This window comes from Oryctolagus cuniculus, chromosome 9 (genome assembly GCF_051225735.1).
Source record: "Oryctolagus cuniculus isolate XC-2025 breed Fujian yellow rabbit chromosome 9, ASM5122573v1, whole genome shotgun sequence".
Taxonomy (NCBI): Eukaryota; Metazoa; Chordata; class Mammalia; order Lagomorpha; family Leporidae; genus Oryctolagus; species Oryctolagus cuniculus.
The window spans coordinates 123442477-123460085 of NC_142875.1; the positions used below are offsets into that span (position 1 = coordinate 123442477).

General features: G+C 47.2%; 1 non-coding gene across 4 annotated transcripts in view; it reads right to left on the reverse strand.

The window, feature by feature from the left end:
- Positions 1–4283, reverse strand: part of LOC138843660 (uncharacterized) — a 42892-nt gene extending 38609 nt beyond the window's left edge. Inside the window, exons 1-5 of one of the 4 annotated variants that reach the window (XR_016213612.1) lie at positions 3974–4283; positions 2833–3497; positions 1387–2013; positions 928–1089; positions 47–597 (exon numbers count right to left, since the gene is read on the reverse strand). This is a non-coding gene — a transcript (uncharacterized LOC138843660). The remainder of the gene's footprint in view (positions 1–46; positions 598–927; positions 1090–1386; positions 2014–2832; positions 3498–3973) is intronic. The other 3 variants (XR_016213611.1, XR_016213613.1, XR_016213610.1) reach the window with 3 other exon arrangements.
- Positions 4284–17609: the final 13326 nt, after the last annotated feature.

Sequence of the window (17609 nt, forward strand, 5' to 3'; positions counted from 1 at the left end):
CCTGCAGGAACTGACCCCCTCGGTCCCGTCTTGTCCCGTGACTCACTTCCTGTCTCTGCAGGTCTTTAACAGCATTAGGTTGTGTATCTCCGATTTCCTCCGCAGCCACTTAGTGCTTCAGAATGAAGCTCATCTTTCAGTAACCCAATGCCTCCGTCAAGGCCTGCCCCTGCATCAGCACTCGCAGCCTGATTTGATTTTGACAACCTGCCTTGGTTTTGTAAAACCTGGTACTATTTAACAAACATCCCAGGCTGCAGGTTGGGCTTGGCAGACACCGAATGTGCACCACGTGTGCAAGAAAGCGCTTTGGAAAGCCCCCTGGGAGGCGGGAGAGTAGCGATTTGTATTAATTTCTGCTCCAAGGACTTCCTGCTCTTGTACCTGCCTTGTTTGTCTTCCCCCTCCCAACCCCCCAGCCTCGAAGTGGCTGGAAAAGATGACTCCAAGGACCCTCGATCCAAACATCTTCACCAGCAAGAGTGCTCATTTAGGGCCAGGCATTCTCTCCAGGTGCCCCCATGAAAACTGTAGCAGGAAGTGTTTCCGTCTTCGGCTACGACTACCAGCTTCAGTGTTAGGTGTGATGGAAAAATCCTATACAAAGCACATAAAGGCAATCTTATGTAAGTTTGGACACTGCATATTCTTACTTAAGACCACATAACAAATGAGAAGCTAAGTATGCTATTGTAATTGAAGCCCACACCAGCTCTGAGACGTGAATGCACCACTTTCTACCAGGAAGATTAGAGGCTGTTTCCAGCAAGGCAAAAAAGCCAGTTATTAAAGTTCTCCAGTTAAATAAAGCCTGTGTGTGTCACTGTGGCTGTGTGAGCAATCAGCACCTGCCCCTACACAGAGGCTGCGCACGGGGATTGCAGCAGCAGTGTGGGCAGGACCACGAGCAGAGCTCTGTTTACCCACCTAAGCTGCCATATTCTTGCCTTTCAAGGCTCCCATCTGCCCCAGGACGCCACAGATGAGATTCGAGGAACTTCAAATCACTTTTAAATGTTCTCGCAGCAAGACTACGTGGATGTGGGATGCAGACGGAGGGGTTCAAGTGTGCATTCTAACACTCGCTGGCTGTGGACACAAGCAGTGGGAGCAGCTCCATCATCCATGGAACAGGATGGATGCCCACGCGGGATTATCGAGGTACCCAGCAATAATATACAGAAAGTAGACATGAAGTGTGTAGGGGCAATATTGTCACCCATACAACAAATCCCCAGGTTTCTCCCAACACACACACAAGGCTCGCAGAAGGACAGAGAAAGAGAGAACGGTGCGATAGTCCTACACTGTTGGTTACCAGGCTTCTAGAACGCTTGTTTCTGCTCCTGCAACATGTCGCCACTCCGGGAATAATAAAGAACTTACCTACGCTGTGGGTGGCAGAGCAGGAGGCAGCCTCCATTCGCGGGGACATGGCGCCTTCAGTTCCCAAGCGAGGAGTGAGACATTTTCTTCCAGGGCAGGCAAGAGGGAGCCACAGGCCATCAGTCATCTCCTCCCCCCGCAAGGCTCAGCAGTCTGAGTCCACCTGGCTGAACACCTCCTGCAGTGTTTCTCAAGAGCTCTGGGAGCCAAGCCAAAGACCACACCGGAGGGGGCTCGGGGAAGACAACGCAGGTGGGCGTTCTCTCCCTCCTCCTCGCTTGCGCGTCCTTCTCCATGACGCCGCCTGTCTTCCCAAGGCAGAGAAGCACACACAAACAGCACAGGCAGCCTCTCCAATGCCTGCCGCTTCCCAGTAACGCTGAGGGTCCACGGTGCACACGGGGTGCGTCCCAGCCCCCTTCCACGTGGAGCCTCGCATCCCCTCTGCACCTGGGAGAGCTGCGTGCTCATGACTCCCAGCTGAGTCTCACCCAGCCATTGCCCTTGGTCAAAGGACGCTGCCTGGCTGTCCTAGGGCAGCCCCCAGCCAGGGAGGAGCGGAGACACAGGTGCCACGGCTCTGCATCATCTCGGTTTGTAGCGTAGTCACTCTCACATGTTACGTTCCTGAAAGCGTTGAAAAAGAGATGAGCTTTGCATCTGAGGACTGCTTATGGTCCTCACCTGTTTTCCTACTGGACTTGGTCTTCTGACTCTTTATTGAACTCTTTATGTAGTTGAGCCATTATGCCTTAGACTACAATATCAATTACAAATGCTTAAAAAAATCAAAAGTAAATTGGGGAGAAATAAAGTATAAAAAAGCAAAAGAGATGGTCATACCTAACAGATGGAAAAATCAGTCTCTTTCTTTAATATTCAACTTGCTTAAAGCACCCTGAAGTCAACAAGTTAACAAGTAAGGCTGCACTAACAAATAGTTTCAAAACAATGTCAGCCAGCGCCGTGGCTCACTAGGCTAATCCTCCGCCTGCGGCGCCGGCACACCTGGTTCTAGTCCTGGTTGGGACGCCAGATTCCGTCGCTCCTCTTCCAGGCCAGCTCTCTGCTGTGGCCAGGGAGTGCAGTGGAGGATGGCCCAAGTGCTTGGGCCCTGCACCCCATGGGAGACCAGGAGAAGCACCTGGCTCCTGCCATTGGATCAGTGCGGTGCGCCGGCCGCAGCACGCCAGCCGCAGCGGCCATTGGAGGGTGAACCAACGGCAAAGGAAGACCTTTCTCTCTGTCTCTCTCACTGTCCACTCTGCCTGTCAAAAAAAGAAAAGATGGTATCCCTGTTACCCATAGGACCCTGCCCAGCACCTACCTCCTTCCCCCAACCATCTAGGAATTACAGTGACGTCATAAAAAAGTCCAAGTCACACAGTTTAACCTTCCTCACTTTATAAAAGAACAATCACATCTGGGGAGGGTTCAGGGACCTACCTGAGGCCATTCAGAATTGTTGAGTGTTCCATGAAGGCCGGAGTAAAAACCACATAAATACACGCTCAGATACTTAGCTGCTCATGTGTATCTTGAGTGATGCAATTTCAGGCAGGACCGAAGCCAGTCCAGGCTTCCACTGCTCTGCAGGATGCGAGAGACCAGGCCAGGGCCAGCACTGGAAGCAATGACGGGACAGCTCCTAGGTGTTCAAGTGCTGAATTTCTGTGCTACTCCCATCTAGAAAGCAGAGGTGGATACAATTCCCAACTGAAACAACTCGGAATCCATCAGTAGGATAGGCTGAAAGACTGGCGGCAGAAATAACTATGGTGTGCGCATTGTTAGCCAACACGGAAAACAATAATAAACTGAGCAGTAGTGGGCAGCTTCACAGAGAGCAGTGTATTTTCAAACCCACCCTCTGCACCTGATGATGAACCCGCAGGTGAGCAGGCCCTCCTTGTTGCGGTCCTTCCTATCACTACTCTCTCCAAGAAGAGACGCAGACGGGGGAGGAGATCTCCAGGCCACACACCCGGCACGGGTAGGAACATGCAGCTCTTCCCACTCCAAGCTCTGGACACGTTTCCCTCTTCAAAGGCGCCTGGGGCCCACGGCGCATCAGTTGCATACTCTCCGCTCAAGTCATTCATCGCAAATGCCTATGGGAGGTAGGTAACGAGCAGAGTCAGACACAAGAAGCACTTGATGCATACAGGAGGGTCATCTTTCTGGCCAGGACAAGAGCACTCACTATCATAGACGCTTTAGGAGAACAGCCGAAGCGCCAAAGCTGAGGCTTCAGCGACTGTCTGATGTAAGCCACTGGGCTAGAAGGCATCTAGTGCGCATTCCCAGAACGTTTGTGCTCTCACACTTACTAAGTCCAGCTTTTGTTTCCTCTGACACAAAAATCACGCAAACTCCTCCCTTGAGAACTGTCCAGAACTAAGAGTCCCTTTCATGTGTCAAGTCGTAGGGATTTGAGATAAGGTAACTAAACAACGATTCCCTTCGAGTTCTCTGCAGGAAAGCAGAAGAATCTGACCATCTGTCATCTCTCTCATGATCCAGTAGCCTTGTGCCCCACCCCACCCCGTGAGCTTTCTCTGTTTTCACTGCCTGACCCAAGCCCGACCTATCAGAAGAGGCAGCCATGACATCTGCCTTGATCAGGGATTCTCCCAACCTCATAACCGTACAGGCCACTGAAGAAAACGAGTCCACAGGCAATCTAGCAAGGATTGTCACGTGCACCTGCACGTGTGTTGAGCTGGGTGATGCCTACACCAAAGAAGATCTGTGGCTGACGGATTCCACGTGGGAAATGGGGGCTTTGTGTTCCTGCTTGGTCTTCCTCTGCCTGGTTTTCTTGAGCCTGGAAGACATTTCCATCCTCCAAACTCTGCTTTACTAACACCCACAGAGAGGATCGAGCCTGAATTTGTTGATAGGATATACTCAGAGTTGAACAGGTCATGAGAGATACGGGGAAGCACATATGCGATTACCCCTGTGTGGGTCTCAGCTTGGTACCCATTTGATTTTTGTAAAGCTAACCTGCTTTAACTATTGCTATATGATCCCTAGGGTGTCCCTTTATGGCATAATATTGGGAGCTGATTTTTTCTTAGAGCAAAGTAGGAAATCTACATAAAGTGTTTTTTTTATTATTATTAACTTGAAAGGTGGAACAACAGAGAAAGAGAGTGTGGGGAGCAACTCGGACTAGACTAAGTTACTGGAATTAAGACTTATTCTATGCATCTGCTCTCCCACAATATGGCGCTGAGAAGGGAGAAACAGCTTCTATGCAGCTGCCTCTTGCCAACTTGAGTGATGACCTCCAGGAGCTGAACCTGCTCCTGATTGGAGGAGAGCAGCGTACTCGGCATGTGGATAGCAGAGTTGGGATTGGTGGAAGAGGACTATAAAGGAGGAGAGAGAAAACATGCACCAGGAACATCTAAGGGGAACATCTATCTGAAGGAACACCTGTGCAGCCCCCGAGAGAGCCGGCCGGCGGTGTGCCGCTCCCCTGCGAAGTGGGGAAAGTGGCTAGGGGGAACCGCCCTTCCACAGAGGTGGAAGGGACGGTAGCCAACCCGGGAAGAACCAGCAGCAAACCCGGGGAGGGCCGAGCAGACGAAAGAACAGCGCAGGGTCCTGTGTCGTTCCTCCACGAAGAGGGGGAGCGACAGAGAGAGGAGATGATCCATCTGCTAGTTTGCTCCCCAAAAGCTTGTAACAGCTGGGGCTGGGGCAGGCCGAAGCTAGGAGCCCAGAACTCAATCGGGGTGTCCCCTGTGGGTGGCAGAGACCCAAGGACTTCAACCGTCATCTGCTGCCTCGCAGAGTTTGCGCATTAGCAGGAAGCTGGGTGGAAAGCAGGGCAGAGACTGGAACCATGAACTTCAGCATGGGATGCGGGTGCCTTAACCTCTGCACCCAGGGCCTGCCGGGCGTGAGCTTTTCAGGCAGAGCATCAGCGCACTCCAGTCTGGAACACATAATTACTTTGCGCTGGCTGGAATCGAAGCTAATCCGGGACTGCGCTCACAGATGTAATTACAAATTACAACCTGCGTCTCATTGTTGCCTTGTGCTCAGAGATGCTCTTTGATGAGTTTCTTAAAGCAGTGACTCCTTACTCCTGTAATTTAAAGGAACTGTGAGAGAGAAAAGCAGTGTGGTGGCATTCGCAGGCAGTTTATGGTGGCTGATGGCACGGGTTGGAGCGTGAAGAAAATGTCTAACAGAATTAAAATATTTTCATAGGCACACACAAATATGTCCTCTTTATTCCTATGCATCTCATTTCCTTTTTTTTTTTCTTAAAATGAAGGAGAATGGAAATGATTTGCAGCAACTCCCAGATTCCTTTGTCAGGAGTATGACTGAACTTTGAAACTCAACGTTTCCTGAGTACAGCTTAAATTATTTCCATCTCACTCTTGATGACCAGTGTTTCTCGGAAGGACATTTATTTTCTGTGCTCCTGCACATTAGCCCGGGCTCTAAGACACCACCCAGATTTCCCCTGGGTCCTAAGCCTCTTCTAACCTAGAAAAATAGCATACTGTTTGTGAATTTGAAATTCACACTCATTTATGAAATTTTAAATAAAGCCAATTCTAGGTCCAGGTAACCTCACTTTATGAAATTCTGTATCATTTAGAAAATATTTATCTTCTTCTACTTTAGGTCCCTAAGCTGGTGTTTTCTCTGTGAATCCTATGATGCTGATGACTTTTTAAAAACCTTCCCCAGAGAGTTTGCTCTAACTAAAACTTTGTTTGCCGGGCTGGCATTGTGGCACAGAGGACAAGCTGGTGCCTGCGATGCGGGAATACTCCATCAGGGTGCCGGCTCAAACCCTGGCTGCTCTGCTTCTGATCCAGCTTCCCACGAAGGTACCTGAGAAGTCAGCAGAGGATGGCCCAAGTGCTTGGCTCCCTGCCACCCACGTGGGAGACCTGAATCTAGTTCCAGACTGCGGGCTTCTGCCTGGCCCAGCCTCAATTACTGTTGCCATTTGGGGGGTGAGTCAGTAGATGAAATCTCTCCTCCCCTCTTCCCGACTTGTCACTCTGCCTTTTCAAATAAATAAAATAAATCTTCTATATTAAAAAACAAAGAACACCTTCTTGTCACCTTCCTTGGTCCTTTTTGTTTCTTGGAGATTCACTTCGTCTCTACTTCGTCTCTGTGCTTTCCAGGCACAGAAATAAAGAACTTTATGCTGTGGTTTCCATCATGTTTTCTGAAATGCTTCCAAAAAATGGAGGCCATGATAGAAATGCATCAAGAACGTTCTCGCCCAGAAGAATGATTGGGAATTGTTCCTCACCCTTCACATTTTATCTCTGTTGTGACATTTTCCAGGATGCATGCTGTCCCCACCTTGGAATTCACTTTTCTCATTTGCATGAGCAAAGCCACCCCTATTTGACTAGAATTCAGCAGGGAGAGAAAACTGGACTTCAGGCTTCTAAATGCATTTGGAGTTGAGTAGGTAGAGTAGTAGGAGAGTGTTGTTAAACAGGCTCAAACTCCTCATTGCACGGTGGCTTTGGTGTGACACAAAGTGAGTGTGGACCCAGTTAGATGAACACAAATTTATTTTTATAGATATAAGGCAAAATTCATGTCTTCTGTTTCTTCTTGAGTGAACTTTGGTGGTTTGTATCTCTTTAGGAAACTGTTAATTTTGTATAAGTTTTTACATGGTACCTTTATTATCCTTTATATGTTGGTGCTGATGGAAACCAAAATTAAGGATAGACTCATTGAGTGCCGAAGAAATATAGTTTATTTCATCGAATCTGTAATGATGCTTCCTTGCTGATTTGTATCACTGGTCATCAGTATCTCTTTCTCTCTCTCCCCCTTCCTCCCTCTCTCTCTCTCTCCCCTGTTCAGTCTGGATAAGTCTTATCAATTGTATTGATGTTTTCAAAGAGCAAGCTTTTAGTTTGACTGAATTTCTCTATTATTTTTCTGCTTACTCTTTCATTAATTCTGTTCTTTTTTTCTTTTTAAAATTTATCTGAGAGGCAGTAAAAGAGAGAAAGAGACAGACAGTATGACAGACAGGGAGCCCATCAGCTGATTCACTCCCAAAATGCCTGCAACAGGTAGACTTGGGCTAGGGACCTGAGCTAGCAGCTGGGAACACAATTCAGGTCTCCCGTGCAGGTGGAAGGAACTCAATCCATCAATCCACTGAGTCCTCCTGGGCCACCGCTCAGGACCTGCACTGATGAGAAGCTGGGACGGGGGACCAAGCCGGGACCAGAACTCGGCATTCTGACGGCAGCTGCAGACTTCCTCATCTCTGGGCCAAATGCCCACCCCCTTACTCTCATTATTTCCTTTTCCTGCTTATTCTGAATCGTTTGCTCTGATTGTTACTAGCTTCGTAAGGTCACTGACAGGAGACAGATGTTCTTCTCTAACGTAAGCATTTTGTGCTATAAATTTCTCTTTAAACACTGCTTTTGGCAACTTTTCTAGCACTCAGACAGTATTATTATTTAAAATTATAGTGATAGCCTGATTTATTGCCCAAGTTTTCAAAATTTAAATTCATACTAGCAAGGTCTCAGGGATGAGAATTATAATTATAAAAGGTATTCTTTACAAAGTCATTTTCAGAGCTACATACTGAAATATCTGTAAATGAAGTGATAGCTTTATAAAAATCTGAATTTAATTATTTATTTATTAACTGAAAACATACTTGAAATTTTTTTTCAAGAGATCTCAAATGAAGAGTCCATTTATTATTTTTCTATATATCTATACATGTGGAAAAACAACTCAAACAGCCGGCATCTCATGTCTACATCCCTTACCTGTACACTGTAGACAGATAAATCATATAATAACACACAAAGAAACCAGTTCACACGCACTTCTCACAATCTGAGCAAAGTCATGACTGGTCTTCCTACGGCCGTGCCCTATAGAATACATCCTCTGTATGGCATCTGGAAGTCACCAACAATCGAGGGAGAGGTTAAACCAGCACTCACAGCTTAAGGCTGCCAGCGAATCTGCCCACATGCCCAGCTGGGGCCCGCAGTAGGTCAGCCCCTCTGCTTCTGAACTCTCACAGATCACTATTGCCCATGCAGGGGGCCCCTGGGAGCAGGGTGATCAGACCCGACCTCACTAATGAAGAGCGCACCTGTGCACACAAATGCAGGGCTGATATTGGCTCTCCAGCTCTGCAGACGCGGATCCTGACTCACTTGTAACATTAATATCTACCTTTTTAATATCCTGATTTTGAGATCTCTCTCTTTCAAATTAAAATCCATCAAAAAATACCATGATCTTATTAATACAAATGTAAGATTAAATGTATTAATAAAGTTTGAACTAGCAAAGTCCATGTCTATATCTAAATTGGATGAATAGCACCACAAGGGCGCCAGTTTTTTTTTTTAAATCAGTAAATTAACTTGTGATGTCGCAGGAGAACACGAACCAGTTTTACTATAGTTTTAAATTATTTGTTCTTATAGGAGATTCAACAGAATTTCCTTTTTAATCATTTAAAACCATAATTTGCCATTTTGGATTAAGGCTATGAAACAATTCCGTATTACTCCTGCAAAGAAATTTGATAACGCTGTTGAAATGTTTAGGTATCTGATTTTAAAATGTTTTGTAATCACACAATATATTCTTGAGATGAAATCTGATCCCACTTTATCCACATTACTTGGAAAACTGAACTGAACCAGAAAGACGGCAAGACCAAACAGAAACCCAGCCGAAGGGCGGCCAGCAGGCGAGGTCTTCGTGCTTAGGAAAGGTAAAAGCCCATCCCATGGGCAAAGCTTGTGGCTGTTGACTGTCAGCGTGGCGGGAGATAAGAACATAATCTTGCCCAGTCGGCCATCTGTCCCCAGTCTGCGTGCGGCTCCTGCTGCTGTGCCCAGGAAACAGAAACACACCAAGGGGTAACCCCAAGAACCTGGGGTTACCGCCAGTGCCATTCTCACCCACATGCACCAGTCTGGGTAACAGCCAGACGCTCCACGTGCTGAGACAGTGCGAACTGATGGGGAATGCTGGTGCTGCGTGGGCATGGTGGGTGTGCTGCTGTTGCCGCTTTGATTCAGTGTTTGCCCTCACTCTGCAACTTGACGGCTAGAACTCCTGGAGCAGGAAGCTTGAGCTGTCACGGGGGACGATAGCTGGAGAGGGAAAACAGCGAACTTTCTTTTGTTTGACAGTGACTAGCAATGACTACTGTCCTCATCTGTCTGTCTATAAATACTGCAGTGTATCGAGTATAACCCAGGCATGGAAATAGATCGACTCGTCACCATGGAGACGGAAAAGTCTGGCAAAATGACCTAAAATGTAGATTAGGGGTGAAATCATGTTACTCTCTGTGCTGTGACTGATGCCAGTGCTCTGGCCTACTGATGACAAAGAACAGCCCCCCCCCCCCCAGGCAGGGAGGGTCCCAGCCTCCCCCATCTCCACCAGTCCTGCTCTCACCTTGCACCTGCCCCAGCTCGGCAGGCTTTCGGGAGTCTCTGGGTTCTGCCGTCCACCTGCACCAGGATCGAGCGATGGCCCCAACTACGTGTTTCTGCAATAATCGCTCAGATCTCTAGAGATATACTAACTCCTTTCTTTAACCAAACGGACCATGAACAATCTCTTCGGCTTTTCTCTCAGTTCAAGTAAAACACACCAGAGAAATTCAGCAAGCAATTAAGTTAAAAAACAAACTCAGTTCATACTCTCGCTCTGCCTGTTCCTCACTATGGACCTGGCGTAAGTTATCTCACCTGTCACTATTCATTCGACCAGTGCTTGCCAAGGTCCTACTGTGCCACACCTGCTTTGGCAACAGGGACACAAAGGAAAGTGAGAAGGGATTCTGGATCTCAGTGCGCTCAGGATGGAGGAGAAGAGGGACCAAGACACCAGAGCCCACAAGGCCAAGCGACGCCAGTCGTGCTGGGAGAGATGGATGGACACTTGGAGTGTCCATCTGGCCTCCAGTTGGTCATCACGGTGGAAGGTCAGAGTGGGCTTCCAGGAGGAAGCGAGTCTGAGGTGACGGCTGGAGGAGGAGGAGTCAAAAACAGCCAATCAGAGAGAGGAAGGAGAAAAATAATAACAGTGAGCTTAGAAGGAAGATGTCAGCGTGAAAAAATAACCAAAACAATACAGACACCAGTGATGAGCTCTCACGTCAATCTGTAGTTAAAAGTATTACTGTTGGCTTCAGCATAGCATAGAGTAGTCAGTAACACTTTAAGTGTTTTTTCCTCTCAGATTAATTATTTGACAGAGTTATAGAGAAAGAGAAAAAGACAGAGAGATCAATGGATCTTCCATCTGCTGATTTCACCCCCAATGGCCACAACGGCCAGGGCTGGGCCAAGCCAAAACCAAAAGCCTGGAACTCCATCCAGATCTCCCACATGGGTGACAGGGACACAAGCCCTTGGGTGATCCTCTGCTGCTTTCCCAGGCTCATTTGCAGGGAGCTGGATTAGAAGCAGAGCAGCCAGGACTCAGATATGTGATGCCAGCATCCCAAGTAGCAGCTTAACCCCCTACTAAACTCCCTTATGTCAGTATTGACAACATTTAACCATGTAACAAGGCCAATGGAGGTTTTCTCTGAGAGCAAGGGGGAAATTTCTGGGGTGATGAGAGGCTGGGGCTTTGGCAATCAGAGGTGCACGCATCGGTGAGAATCCACTGAATGGCACAGTCAAGATGTAAAGCTCTTACTGCATGGTCTTCACCTAGAACAATTTTTAAAAATTAAATTTTTTTGACAGGCAGAGTTAGACAATGAGAGAGAGAGAGACAGAGAGAAAGGTCTTCCTTCCATTGGTTCACCCCTCAAATGGCCGCTACGGCTGATGCGCTGTGCTGAAAGCCAGGAGCCAGGTGCTTCCATGCAGGTGCAGGGGCCCAAGCACTTGGGCCATCCTCCACTGCCTTCACAGGCCACAGCAGAGAGCTGGACTGGAAGAGGATCAACCGGGACAGAACCGGGGCCCCAACCAGGACTATAACCCGGGGCGGAGGATTAGCCTAGTGAGCCGTGGCGCCGGCCTAAAAATTAAATTTTAATAGGTTTTATTTTTCTCCCTATTGTATAAATTGGCCAACCTGATCTACCTTCTTTGTATTATAGGCTTGAAAAAAATCAGGCAATATTTTGAAAGCAATAGAAGCCACGTTTTTCATTGTCAGAGTCTGGAAGAACAAATACGTCAAAGAGGAAGACAGTGCACTGTCCGGGAAGACGGTCATCAGCAGCACATGGCACTGAATGCCTGACCGGACGACAGCAAACTCGGGACACGTGGGTAACTGTCCAATGCATGCTGGATTCGGAAGGCTTTGTGCAAAAAAAGGGAAATACTGCATTAGTAACGTGTCATGTTGAGACAATGTTGGATATATCAGGTTAAAGAAATATTTGTATTACCACTGATCTCAACTGTTTCTTTTACTTTTCTAAACATGGCAACTGGAAAGTTTATAACTACACCTGTGTCTCATATTGTGTCTACTGTACACCGCTGGACTACAACACAGCTTGTGATACTGGCCTGGAATTAGAGATATCACGTTCCAATCTGTGAACTTATGGTTTGATCTCAATCGGCTCTCACCTATCATATATTATATTTATATTTCTGTCTCTGTATCTGTCTATCTTATTCTCTGAAAGCACCTAGAGACAGTGACATACCGCCAGCCACGGGCACACCTAATACCCAGATCTTGACCTTTTGTTATTAAAGGGAACCATTGCTACTTAAAGCAACGGCTGACTTCAGGGCTGGACCAGAAGAAGTTCAGGAAGAACCTGGAGCACCCTGTTTCACCAGAATATAATGACTCCTCCCCTCAAAATCTGCTGAAATATATCAAAAGGACCATCATTAAGGGCTTTCACAGGGCCCAATCTAGAATAATTTGAGCAGAAAAATATATTACAATAGCAATGAACAACAATCTATTGCATGGATCGGAACAGGAATGTGAATCAACAGCCATACAAATAACTAAATGCGTGAGAAGACAAAGTGCTTCCTCTGGTAGAATACCAACCAGTGAATATAGGAAAAAACTATGAAAGTAGAAAATCATCAATGGGTATTAAAATGAGTGGATAAAAACTTTGATGAGAAATAGGATTTTTACCTACTCTCAAAGTATCTCTTCATATGTCAATTACAAAGGGGAATATTTCTTTGCTTTAGAAATAAAAATTTTTAGGGGCCGGCGCTGTGGTGTAGTGGACAAAGCTGCCACCTGCAGCACCAGCATCCTATATGAGCGCAGGTTCTAGTCCTGGCTGCTCCATTTCCGATCCAGCTCTCTGCTATGGCCTGGGAAAGCAGTAGAAGATGGCCCAAGTCCTTGGGCCCCTGCACCCACAGGGGAGACCTGGAAGAAGCTCCTGGCTCCTGGCTTCCAATCAGCACAGCTCCAGCCATTGCAGCCAATTGGGGAGTGAACCACAGAGTGGAAGACCCCTCTCTCTGTCTACCTCTCCTTCTCTCTCTGTGTAACTCTTTAAAATAAATAAATAAATAAATCTTTTTTTAAAAAAAAGAAATATCCTTTTTTTAAAGTATATGATTTAAAAAACATCAAAATAAACCTAAAACTAATTATGTACTTGCAACCTTTCTGTTTTTAAACGTCAATGAGAGGATTTGAACTTTTTGTTCTCCCCAATTGATCATAGAAAATTAAGCTTACCTAAATTTGGTCCATGAATCACTATTATAGCCTTAAAAAGTTGTTTATTTAAAAAAATCTATGTAAGAGGCCTAAGAAGCAGAGAGGTTTGAAATCCCAGGGAACTTGGCAGCAGTGGATTCAATTAAAAATTTTATTTACAAAACTAATTAGTAAATTTGGCCAGGAAGCAAGCAAGCAAGAAGTATACAGGAAACTAGACTGTCATTTTTCACAGTCATACTTGTTATTATCATACTCTAAAATGCCGTATTTTTAGGGAAGGCATTCGGAGCAGCAGTTAAAACAATATTCAGGACACCTGCGTCTAATTTCAGAGTGTCTGGGTCTCAGCCCTGGCTCTGCTTCTGATTCCAGCTTCCTGCTGAAGTGCACCCTGGGCGGCAGCAGGGGCGGCTCAAGGACTCAGGCCCCTGCACACATATCAGTCTGCAGACCCGGGATGAGTTCCAGCTCCTGTCTTCAGCTGGCCCCATCATGGCTGTTAGGAGAATCCAGGAAATACACCAACAAATGGAAGACATCTCTCTCTCTGTCTCTCTCTCCCCCACTGCCTTGCAAATAATAAAACTAAATAAATAAAAATTAAACAGACACTCAGAATAAAATCCTATACTTTAAGGTAGCACCAAAAGTCAGTTGTAAACCTGCCACTGACACTGCTTGAAAGACTTCATGCCACTTCTTAAAACCACAATACACCTTAAAGGTAAAAAACGTCACGGAGGCAGGGAAAAAGTAGGAAATTATCTATAAAATGAGATATTCTTTTTTTTTTTTTACAGGCAGAGTTAGACAGTGAGAGAGAGAGAGAGAGACAGAGAGAGAGAGAGACAGAGAGAAAGGTCTTCCTTTGCCATTGGTTCACCCCCAAATGGCCGCTACGGCCGGCACGCTGTGCCGATCTGAAGCCAGGAGCCAGGTGCTTCCTCCTGGTCTCCCATGTGGGTGCAGGGCCCAAAGACTTGGGCCATCCTCCACTGCACTCCCGGGCCACAGCAGAGAGCTGGCCTGGAAGAGGAGCAACTGGGACAGAATCCGGCGCCCCGACCAGGACTAGAACCCGGTGTGCCGGCGCCACAAGGTGGAGGATTAAGCCAAGTGAGCTGTGGTGCCGGCCGAGATATTCTTAAATAGATTTAAATGACAGAAAAAGTGAGTTCATAGCCCAGCTAAGTAACTTCCTTGTTAAGAAAAAGATAACAACACCATCATCCGCATGAACATTTTGAGAGAGGCGGAACAATCGAGTAACCAGTGGTTAGTAACAGCATGATACTGAGTCCAACACGTGAAATTCTGTCATTTCTCTGTAGCTGCAGAGTTGAAGGCGAGAGAGGACCAGCGAGTGCATGGATTTAGCTGTTTGGTTATGAGGTAACCTCTTTCCAAAATATCCGAGTTGCTTGCAGCAGGGACACATAGAGCAGCTTGTTGGAAGTGGGAGTGAAACACTTCGCAAGTCAGAGGCAGGAGCAGGGCTCGGAAGTGCAGCGGCGGGTGCCTGCCTCCCAGAGCGGGGAGCGCGCAGTGCAGGGGCACAAGCACGGCCTTGGAGCTGAAAGGAGGCCCTGGTGTAAGAGTCAAGTGACGTAAGGTAGCAGTGCAGGAACAAAATCTGAATGAGTAAAACAGCTGGCCGGCGCCGTGGCTCACTTCGCCTGCAGCGCCCTCATCCCTTACGGGCACCAGGTTCTAGTCCCAGTTGTTCCTCTTCCAGTCCAGCTCTCTGCTGTGGCCCGGGAGGACAGTGGAGGATGGCCCGAGTGCTTGGGCCCTGCACCCGCATGGGAGACCAGGAGAACCACCTGGCTCCTGGCTTCAAATCGGCACAGCATGCCAGCTGTAGCGGCCATTTGGGGGTGAACCAACGGAAGGAAGACCTTTCTCTTTGTCTCTCTCTCTTTCTCACTATCTATAACTCCACCTGTCAAATAAAAAGAATATCAGGCTTGAAATGTGCCCCTAGAGATGATTTGTATATACCCATATTGCATTTTATAACCTATTTTTTTTTTAATTTTGAAAATACAGAGAGCTCCTCTCACTGGCTAACTACTCAGACGCCCCTAACAGCTGGGGCTGGGCTGGGCCAAGCTGAAGTCAGAAGCAGAGATCCAGCCATCTCACCCATCGCTGGCTGCCTCCCAGGGGTGCATGAGCAGGAAGCTGGAATCCAGAGCAGCGCTGGGACTCAAACCCAAAGTAGCCCGAGGTGGGGTGCAGGCATCCCAAGGCGGTCCCCAGCAACTCCAATTTAAAGACCTTTCCCTGCGCCAAGGAGGTGCCTGACTGAGATGGAACCAGGAGACGCCCTGCACCTGTGACGGCAACTGTGCCACTAACGGAGCTGTCAGCGTGCAGTGGAACACTGATCCTGGGGGGAACTGAAGAGACTCCTGACCTAGGAAGGCAGAGCCCAACCTTCAACCATGTGATGAGCCGGGGCTCTGAGCAGGTGTTCCCGCCCGCTCGAGAGCTCAGCCTGAGCGCACGTTCTGTTTGGGTAGAAGCATCCTGCTCTTTAACTTTGTTCTCTTTCTGAATGTGTGCAAATGTCAATCGCACACAATTTCCTTAGGAGAAAATCATGGACATCAGTCATCATTTTGTAGCCAGAAGACTACAAAATGTTCCTAATTAGAGAGAGGCAGATTTGGAGGCCATGTGTGAAATTTAGATCAACCAGTCTATCCTGGGGACGTGGACCCAGCCCCAGCCAGGCCCAGTTCTAACCCTAAGTCTTGCAGGCAGTGGACACTTGTCCAGCACCGGTGATTCAAATCAGCAGGCCCAAGAAATGCAGTCCATGGCGAATCTAAGTTCACTCCCCGATCTCTGGTGAGTTTTGTTTCTGGAAGTAACAGAACCATTGAGAGGGGCCAAGCTGTGGAGCAAAACAGCCTGTTTTTAACTTAGGTTCTCGCACCTGTAGCGAGGGGACATTGGTTGGATCCTGATGTGTCCCTGGAGCTGGCAGCCTCAGGGAGGGTGGCCCCGCTGGCCTCTCTGCCCCTTCTCCATGGCCTCGGGGAATGAGGAGTAGATTCTGGGGTTGGTAAATCCGAGCAGAGTAGGTAGGGCAGTGGGGGAAGCCAGCCAGACGCCCCTGCTTTGGGGAAGAGCCCCCACTGAGACACAGATGGGTGTCTTCTCCCCCACACTGGAAGCTCAGCAAGGAGAGCCCTCACCCCTGAGGAGGAAGCATGTGGCCATCTGGCTAGACGGTGGAGCGATCTGTGTCCGAGACGCAGGATTAAGAAGCTCACAGTCACTGCGCTCCCAAGCCACGGTGCCCCTGCAGCCATCATCTGCAATGTGTGTAGTGTTTTGATCCCCATCTGTCCTGTTTCTTGTCTCGTAAGTGGCTCAGACCTCAAGACCACGTCTTAATCACCCTGACCTTGGGAAGTGTTCTTGCTACCATCATCGCTTCCACCTGTATTTGTTAAGCTTTTCATCATCTTCTGACTCCTTTTCTGGATGGTTTTGTTGTTGTTTTTTACCCAGTACGATGGTGAACGAAAGCTTGGCTATTCATGAAGTTGACCTTCCCTTTCGATTTTTCAATTTTAGTGATCCTTCCTACTTTAACTTCCTACTTTAACAAAACTTTCATTTTGTTTACCAGGCGTTCCTTTTCATAGCCATTGCATAACAGAAACCTCTTACGGATCTGCAAGTCTTCACTCTGCGTCTGGTCTTTAATGGGTAAACAGAAAATCTCCTAACACAGGACACTACAGGTAGCACTGAAGAAAATAAAAACTAGTTTTCACAACATTGATTTTCTAACAACTTGAAAAGCATCAAGCAATTCAATTATCCTAAAATTGTCATCCAATTTGTTTCTCTGTGGGAGAGCTACGAGTCTGATGTCATGAAAACCTGGAAATTAGCTGCTTTCGGGAATATGTGAATTTTTTCCCTTCCTATTTTTGCTGAATCTCTGGAAAAAATATTTAGGAGCAGCAGGGATGGGGGAGTCCGGGGCTGGGGCAGGAGCAGGAAGGTGAAATGGAATCTGAGAAAAAGATGTTTTTCATTTCAAAGGGCCCCCAAATCATGGGTTCAATTATTTAATTTGTTCAATATGCTTGTACATTATCCTCTAGCAAGAGTGAGCCAACACATAGCTACTTCAAATAATTAAACAGCTCAGGTATTCATTAACTTCCCTCCTGGGACACCACACTTATGCAAATTAATTTTCAATCAACAAAATGTGTAGACATTCCTGATTCTACCATAAATATTAATATGCAACATTTTGGGGAGAAATGTCACTCTTCCTCATGCCATTCATCTTGAAGGGTGAAGCAAACCACTCACCTAAACTGTAATGGACAGCATTTAGTTTTTACTAGTGTGTAGGAGTCTCTTTCTCAAGGGAGTATTTCACAGCTGTTACTCATTCAATCTCAGCTTCTCTGAGAGCGAGGGAGGGAGTCCAGGGAACCAAAATCAATGAGTTGAGTCATTGTCGAGCCCCATTCCTCAGCACT